This window comes from Ursus arctos, unplaced genomic scaffold (assembly GCF_023065955.2).
Source record: "Ursus arctos isolate Adak ecotype North America unplaced genomic scaffold, UrsArc2.0 scaffold_34, whole genome shotgun sequence".
NCBI lineage: Eukaryota > Metazoa > Chordata > Mammalia > Carnivora > Ursidae > Ursus > Ursus arctos.
Window position 1 is genome coordinate 14,652,264 of NW_026623030.1, and position 10,516 is coordinate 14,662,779.

Genomic DNA, 10,516 nt, shown 5'->3' on the forward strand with positions numbered 1-10,516 from the left:
AGGCCAGCCAGCGTCTGGGAGCTACCGGGCAGAGGGGCAGAGGGGCAGATGGGTCCAGATTGCAGTCCCTTTGGACACGCCCCGGAAGCTCTCGGTGGAAGCTTTCTGTTGCCATAGTAACATGGAGACAAGGAAATTAGCAAGGGTGCCTGGCTAGGCAAGAAAGCAGAGCCTTTTCTATGCATTCCCCTCCCCTAACTAGATAAGAATTCCGAGGGAGGGCTACGGACAGACATCAAAGGGTCTTTTCCTGGCATGGAGGAGAGCATCTCCTCTTTAGTGAATTGTTGTGAAAGGAGCACAGCCCTTTGAGTGATGGTTTTGGCTCTGGCGTTTGTAGAGGAACCGGAGGAGAAAGTTTAGAGCCAACTCACCATTCTGTTGTTCGTTGTTGTTAAGAAGACTGTCAGGTTTTCTTTTCTTTTTTTTTTTTTTGAAGTTGATTGATTGATTGATTGAAGAAATCTCTATGCCCAGCGTGGGGCTCGAACACACGACCCCGAGATCGACAGTCTCATGCTCTACCGACTGAGCCAGCCAGGCGCTCCTGTTGTTAATACCAGCTTTATTGAGCTGTGATTCTCATACCATACAGTTCACTCAGAATCACAGTCGATTTTAGAACTGTTCATCTCCACCCCCCCCCCGCCCCGCCCCGAAGAAACCTCCCACCCTTTAGGTTTTTCTGCCACCACCCACCCTCTGCCCCAGCAACCTACTTTCTGTCCATATAGATTCCTCTTCCTATAAATGGAAGCACAGAATATGTAGTCTTTGGTGACTGGCTTCTTTCAGCATTTTTATTCTTTGCCTCCTTAAGGTCCGCCATAATCTCTCTGACAAAGGCGACTCCGTTCTCTTTGAGAACAATTCCGTTGTCTGGGGGTGCAGCTACCGAATTAGCCCACGAGCTCCAGAGGGACGGAGGGGAACAGATTCCTGCGAGGCCCCCAGCGCTGGCCCTTCCTGTTCCATCTGGAGCCTTCCCCACGGCTTTGAGACTGTAGTGGGGCAAGGGGCCCCTTCGGAGCACAGCTGGCCGGGTGTCCTGCCTGCGCGAGCGGACATGCTTCCCCACGACTTCCTCTTAGGGAGGCTGGGGTGGGACAGTGCTCATCACAACAGGCAAGTGTTTCCTGGGTGCCAGGCACCATCCCCCAAGTGTCACGTGTGTTAGGACTGGTTCATTGTTGCAGACCTTTTCTTTGCCCTCCTTTTCTTTTTGTGGGATTCACTTAAAAGCCACCTCTCCGTGCACCTGTTTTGCTAAAGCCATAATCTGTTTTCTATCTTTCAGCCATAAGCAATGCAGGTAGAAGTCATCTCACTTTTTGCCTTGCGCTGGTCTAGGTATTTGACTTGCTTATTTGATTAGCATTATTACTGTGTTAAAATGCACGTGCCCTGAGATTAGCCGTCTTAACTATTTTGAAGTGTGCATTTCAGTGGCATCAAAGACACTCGCATTGTTGCACAACCCATGCCACCATCTATCTCCAGGACTCTTTTCATCGTCCCAAACTGAAACTCTCGCTCCCCAGCCCCCCTCTCCCCAGCCTGGGAGACCCCCTTCTACTTTGCTTCTTTCTGAGTCTGACTGCTCTAGGCGGAACCCTACAGTGTTTGTCCCTTTGTGACAGCTTAGCCTAGTGTCCCTCAGGGGTCATCCCCATGGTAGCACGAGTCAGAGTTTCCTGCCTTTTTAAGGCCAAATAACATTCCTAGTGTTCACTTTGAACGTGTCCTCGGGTACAGCTGAGATGCTGGTCTGCTATCATTTCTTTTTTAATTTTAAAGATTTTATTTACTTATTAATTTTTTTAGAGCAGCTTTAAGTTCACAGCAAAATTGAGAGGACGCACCAGAGATTTCCCATCTACGCCCTGCCCACCCCCCGGGCATAGCCTCCCCCTTTACCAGCATCCCCCACCAGAGTGGAATGCTTGTTGCAATCGATGGACGTACACGGACACATCGTCATCACCCAAAGTCCACAGTTTACATCCGGGTTCTCTCTTGGTGTTGTGCATTCTGTGTGGGTCTGGACGGATGCAGAAAGACAGGCATCCACCATCACAGCATCATGCAGAGTGTTTTCCCTGCCCTAAATGTCCTCTGTGCTCTGCCCGTTCATCCCCTCCCATCCCCCCAGTCCCCCCCAACCCAGGCCAACCTGATCTTTTTACTGTCCCCATAGTGTGGTCTCTTCCAGAATGTCATATGTTGGAATCACATGTGGCCTTGCAGACTTGCTTCTATCACTTCGTCATGTGCAGGGACGTTTCCTCCAGGTCTTTCGTGGCTTGATAGCTCATTTCTTGTTAGCCCCGAATATTTCCTCGTGTGGACGGACCACAGTTTATTTATCTTGGTTGCTTCCAGGTTTGGGCAACTAGGAATAGAGCTGCTGTAAACATCTGTGTGCAGGTGTTTGTGTGGACGGAAGCGTTCGAATCCTGTGCTGGATCGTATGCTGAGAGGATGTTTCGTGTTATCAGAAACTGCTAACCCGTCTCCCAAAGCGGCTGTCCCGTTTTGCATCCCCCCCAGCCCTGAGCGAGAGCTCCTGCTGCTTCACATCCTTGTCAGCACTTGGTGTTGTCGTGTTCCAGATTTTGGCCATTCTCCTAGGTGCGTGGTGGAGTCTTCTGTTAATTTACATTTCCCTGATGACCTGTGATATGGAGCATGGTATCATTTCCCCATCGCCTAGTGTCTGGGGAGATTAATTGGAAAAGTTGGCTGAAGCAGAAAAAACAGAAGATTTTATATCCTAGAATATTTTCTCTTTTATATTAACGTACCCACACCAGTGTTCTGTATATTAATTTGCATTCTGTACATTAATTTTCTTTTTTTTTTAAAGATTTTATTTATTTATTTGACAGAGAGAGATAGACAGCGAGAGAGGGAACACAAGCAGGAGGAGTGGGAGAGGAAGAAGCAGGCTCATAGCAGAGGAGCCTGATGTGGGGCTCGATCCCACAACACCAGGATCACGCCCTGAGCCGAAGGCAGATGCTTAACCGCTGTGCCACCCAGGCGCCCCTCTGTACATTAATTTTCTAATATTAATATTGGGCTAATTAATATTAGGTCAATTGAGTAACCTAAGTAATTAATTAATATTGGGTTAATTAATCGATGAGGGGTTAATTGATTCAAGTCTCCTGTCATCTTCCCTGTACAGGTCAGGTGATTGTCTCTTTTGGCTTACTTCAATGTAATGAGAATTGAAAGACACTCGCAGGGCAGAGTATAGGACCCTTCCTATTTTAATGGCCGCAACCGCCCAATGTTTTACAGTGTCTACCTCTATAACTCCTTCCTTATCAGTTCCTATTTAGAGAGTTTGTTTATTTGACAGAGAGAGAGAGAAAATGAGCACAAACAAGGAGAGCTGCAGAGGCAGAGGGAGAAGCAGACTCCCCCCTGAGCAGGGAGCCCATCGTGGGGCTCAATCCCAGGACCCTGAGATCATGACCTGAGCTGAAGGCAGCCGCTCAACCAACGGAGCCACCCAGGCGCCCCATCAGTTCCTATTCAGGACGTTGATTTTTTCAGGGCTTTCCCAAACACTTCACTTTTTGTAGACACAACTTCCTTTTCCCCTCCTAGTTTATCCTGTCCACTTCTTACCTAAAATATGTAATTATAATGGCAAGTACAGGGGGCATAAACAGGTTTGGGAGCAAACAGCTACTTTTGGTAAGCACGCAGCTCACCTGGTGGCAGCTGGTGGCTTGGGGTCCGTGGTGGTGGGTGTGCCGTGGACAATCGAATTGAACAATCGAGCTGGACAGATCCAAACTGAGCAAAATTCTACAAACTATCGGGCCAGTACTTGCCAAAAGTGTCCCAGTCTTAAGAGCCGGGGAAAGACCGAGGAACTATTACTGACTGGAAGACACTGAGGAAATGTTGGCGTCTAAATATGTCCTGATTCTGAATTGTGTCCTTTTATTATAACGACTTTATTGGAATAATTGGTGAAACTTGTTTGGGGTCCAAGGATTAATTGATGATGATAATTGATGTTCGTTGTTTGATTTTTTAAAAAATAGTTATGTATTTGAGAGAGAGAGAGAGAGAGCATGAGCGGGGTGAAAGGCAGAGGGAGAAGCAGACTCCCTGCTGAGCAGGGGGCCTGATGCAGGACTCCATCCCAGGACCCCAGGATCATGACCTGAGCCGAAGACGGACACTTAACCCACTGAGCCACTCAGGTGCCCCTGTTGCTTGATTCTGATGGTTGTCTTATGATTCTGTAGGAGAACTACGTGCTGCACGCTCCTGCTCCCCAGCTCAGAGTCTCTCCCTGAACAGCCCATTAAGGGGGAGCAAAAGGAGCGTGCCTGGACCATCCTTTTCACTTCAGGAAAGATCTTTTGCTCTCCTGTGATATGCAGAATGATGTCAAGTAGCAATAAAATTCATGACGGAGTTCAGGGACTACACGTACACACCGAGGGCCCGTCCAGCCAGAGGACTGCTACACCGTCTTTTCACCTGGAATGTTCTCTCCCACACCCCTGCTTCCCGTAGTAAAGTCCTGCTCACCTCAGAGCATCTCAGCTCCTTTCTTGGGGAGCTTACTCAAACCCGAGCTCAGGGCATCCCGTATGTGGTCAGGACTTCCTGCCCTCTCCCTGGGTGTCAGTCCTTCTCGTACCGAATTTTTTGTCTCCCGTGTCCCTGGTAGCCCCGTGGACTCATGAGGGCAGCCCTTGTCTGCTGCGGTGACAACACACAGCACGAACCCCCAAAGAGTTGCGGCACGAATGGAGCGTTCTTGGAACCATCAAGAGCTCACCTTGTTTCAGGGCTGATTAGATTTTACTGAACCTTGCTGCTTCTATTTATAAACATCTTCCCTGTGGCTCCCCCTCACCGGGCTAAGTGTCTCTCTTGGGGTGTTGACCTCCGCTCATCCCATCCTGGGGTTCTACCCACTGAAAATGGAGAGGCAACAGAGGACAGATGAGTGGTTTCAGGGCTCCCGGAGAGAACGAAAGAGTGATTTATGGACAGGGTCGCTGGTGCTGTTGCCACATCACCTCCAGGCGCCCCATAGAATCTCATTGTTCAACATTTCACTTTATATGGCTGATCTAATTACTCGGGGAATGGAGTGTTAAATCTCACACGTTGGCCCCTGTGGCTTTCAACAGGGAGGGAGTTAAGAGGCTCAGTCACAATGGAAATGGAGGACAAATGAGCTTCCAGGGTGACGGGAAGGCATAGAGGGGCCCTCAGAAGTAGTAGAGAGAGCCTCTTGACCATGATACCCACTAATTTCTGTGCCTCCTGGAGGAGTAGCCGAAGGCCCTAATTATAGAATAACAATAATTGCATTTGGGCAGGGGCGATCTTCCAAACCGTTGGCACGCGCTTCCTCCCTGGATTGTCCTAGTAAGCCTGCAGAGAGAGAGAGAGAGAGGGAGAGAGGGAGCGCGCGCACGCGTGCGCATGTGTTTTCTGTCTGTGTGCCGTGTGGGTATTGTTTTCATTTTACGGTAGGGGAAACAGAACCAGGAGGTGACACAGTCTCCTCAGGGTCCCACAGGATTCCCTTCCTGATTTCGAGACCAACTTACCGTTCGTTCGCTTTTTCTACGATACAAATCCCCAGTGGGTGGCTCAGGGGATGTGCTTTAGAAATGACAAAAGGCAGTGCTGTGCAGTGGTTTAAAGTAGGGGTTGGCAGACTATGGCTTGTGGGCCCAATCTGGCCCACTGCCTGTTTTTGTAAATAAAGTTTTATTGGAACACAGCTGTGCCCACTCATTTATGTGTCATCTATGGCTGTTTGAGTCTACAGTGGCAGAGTGGGGTAGTTGCAGCCGAGGCTGTATGGCCCACAAAGTCTAAAATACTTAACTCCCGGGCCCTTCATAACACAAGTTTTCTGACCCGTGGTTTAGAGCGTGGGTTCTGGAGCCAGACTGGGGCCTGAAAACGCAGCCCTGCCACTGAGCAGATGTGTGACCTTGGGCAAGTTATTTAGTTCTCCGTGGCTCTGTCTTCTCATCTGTGAACTGGAAATGATCACGGTGGTTATCACACCAGTTGTTGGAGGAGTGAGTGAGCTCTTGGCATGCGACACCTGGGAGACGGTCTTGCTCCTCTGGCTTGAGGTTGGAGATGGGGATGTTCCTAGTTGCTTTCCTGGTGGGGGTGCTGGCAGGTTTGCGTGTTGGTCACAGACACGATCACACTTGAGATCAGCCCTGTTGGGGCTGGGGAAGTAGCTGCGGGTTATCAGAGGGTGTTCCATCCCCGTAGAGGGTCCCTGGTTGTTTCCACAGGCCCCTGAGCTAGGCTGTTGTGTGAATGGGGGTGTGTGTGGTCCTGGCTCCCAAATTAAAGAAGGATATGAAATAGGCTGCCCTGAATCCTCCTTAACCCTAAACCATGAGCAAGGGGAAATGGCATGACCCCTCGGTGGGATTTCTGTAGAGGAGATATAAGCCATGTGCAAAGTGATTTGGGGAGCTGGTGGCAGGGAGCCAAGTGGTGGGATGAAATGGGCCAGCTGGTGTATCTCCTTGGCTTCGACTAGTGGTTACAGTACAGGCTCTGAAGATGGACCTGGGTTCAAATGTGGGCTCTGCTGTGTCCCTTGTGACCTCAGTCCCAAATGACTCCACCTCCCTGAGCCTCAGTTTCCCTAGCTATAAAACGAGACTAACGATAACACCTATAGCAGGGTGGTGTAGGAGAAGAAACCCCATCATGCTGTTAGCCCACCTGTGAAACACCTGTTTTATTATTATTTAATGCTCTTCTTTGAAAATCTTTTTTGTTGTTTAAAGATTTTATTTATTTGAGGGAGAGAGCACACACATGAGCAGGAGGAGGGGCAGAGGGAGAGGGAGAAGCAGATTCCCTACTGAGCAGGGAACCTGACACGGGGCTCGATCCCAGGACCCTGGGATCATGACCTGAGCTGAAGGCAGAGGCTAAACCAACTCACCACCCAGGCGCCCCCATTTAATGCTTTTCTTCAAATCACCTTTTAAACCTAGAACTTCATCCTAAGGCAATAACATTGGTGACATCACAGGGTGCCAAGTGTCTTTTTCCTAACCCACATCCCAGCTGTGTTTTAAAGCTGTGTCCCACCAGAAACCAAGCTTCACACAGCCAGGGATTTGTATGTGTTTTGTTTGCTGATCTGTTTCCAGTGCCCGGCATATAAAAGGTGCTTAATAAACGCTTGTGGAATGAATGACTGGATGAACTTAAATCATCCTCCACGCTTCGGGAGACACTGAGATCATGCACGGAAGGCGGTGCGTTTGGCACCTGGCCCGCAGCAAGCATCTGAATACACGTTTGCTATTACGATAGTTAGCGCCGGCAGTCAGGGTAACGCGGAGCCCTCGGGTTGGAAGGCCACCCCTCCTCACCCACTGGCGGGAGGCATCTTCCCACCTCTTTGGTTCCACGCTGGGGGGGGGACCTAAACCCAGGGAGCCTGGGATGTCTTTTGGCTTCTCCTGAGCTCTCAGTCCAGATTGCAGGCAGGCCGAGCTGAACCTCGACAAGTGCAGAGAGGCTGTAGGGTCTAGAGAGAGACGTTCACGGTCATGGGGGCCCAGGGTGTGCAGCGCCCGGATCAGGCCTTCGCCAATCTTTATTTTCGCCGCCAGCATTTTGTTAAGGAGATGGCAGGCGTTTGGGCACGTAGCTGCTTCCAGATGTCCGCCGTAAATGCTCTGCACTTGCTGAGTTCCCAGGAACATAAAACCCGCTGTCAATAGACTTGCCCAGAGCCTGTATTTGCTGCGTTTTTGTTCTTGTTTAGTTATTACATTAAGTCTCCTGTGATTACAGAGCTGACAGCTGGTAAGGATTTGCATATGGCATGAAATTAAGTTAGTTCATTTTAATGTCTAAACGGAGCGGGGCATGAATTTGTCTGGTGAAAACCCTGCCTTTCTTATCTTTGTCTGCACATCTGCTTTTGGCACTAGGACTGTCTTGAAGTCTGTTTTCTCCGCACTCCACCCAGAGAAGACTGGGGGATTGGCTCCCCTGTGTAGACCTCCGGGAGGGATTTTGCACTTGGGGCTTAGAATGTTCTCTTTTAGGATTAGGGATGAATTCAGATTCAAGGGCCTCTGAGGAGATACCAGTGTTTAAGCCCCCAGCTTTGTGGCTTTTTTTGCTGTTTCACCTTGGGCAAGTCGCTTTCCCTCTTTGGGCCTCAATTTCCCCCATCTGTCCAGTGAGGGACTAGAGAAGTGTTCATCTCTGGGGATGCTTTCGATGTTTGGGGTGGGACGAGTTTTCATTATGTGGGACCAGGCAAGGCATGGTACATTGTTTAGCCTCCCTGGTCCTTTGGTATCAGATGCCTACATTCCGCCCCTGCCAATCACTGCCCGCCAATAGATCCCTCCACACACGTCCTAACCCCTCTGTAGCGAACACAGTCAGTGCCCTGCTTGTAGACCCAGAGCCCTTTACCGTGTTCACATGCTCTGTCTCCCCCACAACCAGCACCTGTGTCTCCGTGTTGGGGCTTTGTCCTCAGACTGCCAGGATCCGCTTTCTCAGGCATGACTAGGAGGTGAGGAGGGGGGATACGCCCTCTGACCCGCTCTACTCTAAGATGGCAAAACCGAACAGATTCCCCAAACCATTATTCGGATTAAACAGAGCACATCTGCAAGCTGGATCTTGCCAGAAGCTGCTGGTTTGCGACCTCCAAACATGACACTACTGATGGTGAGGTTAGCCAGTGTTCTCACAGGACTTGGTGTCTGCGAGGGACTGTTCTAAGTGCTTTGTGTGCATTAACTCATTGAAGACCACCCTCGAAGGGTGACATTAGCCTCCCTACTTTGCAGATGGGGAAACAGAGGCACAGAGTGGCAACTTCTTTGCCTCGGGGCCCGCAGCTAGTGAGTGTGGAGTCAAGACCCACATGCTGGTCGTCTGGCTCCCCAGCCCATGCTCTGATGTCTCCTCCACACTGTACTTAGTCTATATATGGGATGGCCCTATTTTTGTTTAAACACATGCACACGGTCTGGCTGGAGATACCCCAATATGTTGACTGCTTATTTTATCTTTGGGTGATCTTTAAAAAAAATCTGCCTCAAAACGGTTTTTTATACACTGAAAAAAATATGTATGTAGAAGTTGTGTAACAATAAAAGAGTAAAGGTCAAAGAAAGCCAGAGGGCCTCATTCTCTTCTCTCTCCTGCTGTCATTCCCACCCCCACCCACAGTTGTCCCCAGAGCTGCCTGGCTGCTCCCTTCGGGGTGTCCCTGGAGGTGTGAGTCTCCATTCAGGCTCTGGGCGCTGCCTGGCTCCCCCTGCATTAGGACCCGGGGCAGGAAACCAGCCTTGTTGTAGGGCACGTGTCTCCAAGGGAACCTGGTCTTGGGTTGGGTTTCCTGGAAGAAGACCTTCTGAGAGAAGGACTTCTATGTCCCAGGGGAGATGAATAAGGGGAAGGGGAGGCAGGACAGGGAAAAGAAGGAAACCAAACAAGTCTGATTTTGGCAAAGTCCTGTGGAGGGTATTCTCAGCCTGATCCCTCGGGAGTGGGGGGTGCCCTGGAGAGTGAGTCACATCCCAGAATCAGCCCACGCCTGGGGGGGCACGGGGCTTTCGGACATAGACACCTGATGGGCATCTTGTAAGGGCTGTCTTCGAGAAAGCTCAGGGGCTTCTGGTCCCCTGCTGGCGTCAGCAGAGGGCCCCCAGCAGCCAAGGGGGTGCTCCAAGAAGAGTCCTTGGGACTGGCTGTTGGAGGTGAATGCACCCAGAGGCTGGTGTGGATGGTGGGGCACACAGAAAGGAGCGAAGGGGTCTGAGTGGACTTGGGCTGAGCACCAAAATTGTCTGGGCCAGACCAGATGCCGGGATGTATCAGGAAGAGTGATTGACTTGGTGTTCTCCATTTCTCCTCTCGCTATTGACCTTGGGCAAGTCCGTTAGCGTCTCTGAGTCCCAGTCTTCTCATCTGAAAAATGGAGGCAATCATCTGCACCGCCCCCCCCCGCCCTGCCCTAGGGCTTTGTCAATAAAATACCACACAAAGGTAAGGTGTTTACCTTTCTCTTGGTTAGGGATTAATTTGTGTCATATCTTTGTTCTGTATTTTAAATGGAATGAGATTGTGTATTGTATTAGTCAGCTGGTCTGCCGTAACAAAATACCAGAGACTGAGTGGCTTAAACACCAGAAATGTTATCTGTCACAGTTCCAGAGTCTGAAAGTCCAAGATCAAGGTGTCAACAGGGCTGGTTTCTGGTGAAGCCTCTCTCCTTGGTTTGCAGATGGCTTTTTCCTCTGTGCTTGTGTGGGGGGACGGGGTGGAGAAGGGGGTCGAGAAGAAGAGGGGAAGAGGGAGAGAGAGGGAGAGACGGAGGGAGGGAGAGAGAAGAAAAGAGGGAGAGAGGGAGAAAGGAAGAGATGAGGAGAGGAAGAGGGAAAGAGGGAGAGAAGGAGGGAGAGAGAGGGAGGGGAGGAGGGAGAGGGAGGGAGGGGAAGGG

At 50.3% G+C, this 10,516-nt stretch overlaps 1 non-coding gene across 1 annotated transcript; it reads right to left on the minus strand.

Annotated features, from left to right (window-relative positions):
- Positions 1 to 470: 470 nt before the first annotated feature.
- Positions 471 to 543, minus strand: TRNAD-GUC (transfer RNA aspartic acid (anticodon GUC)). The gene has a single exon. It is a non-coding gene; the product is annotated as a tRNA-Asp (tRNA).
- Positions 544 to 10,516: the final 9,973 nt, after the last annotated feature.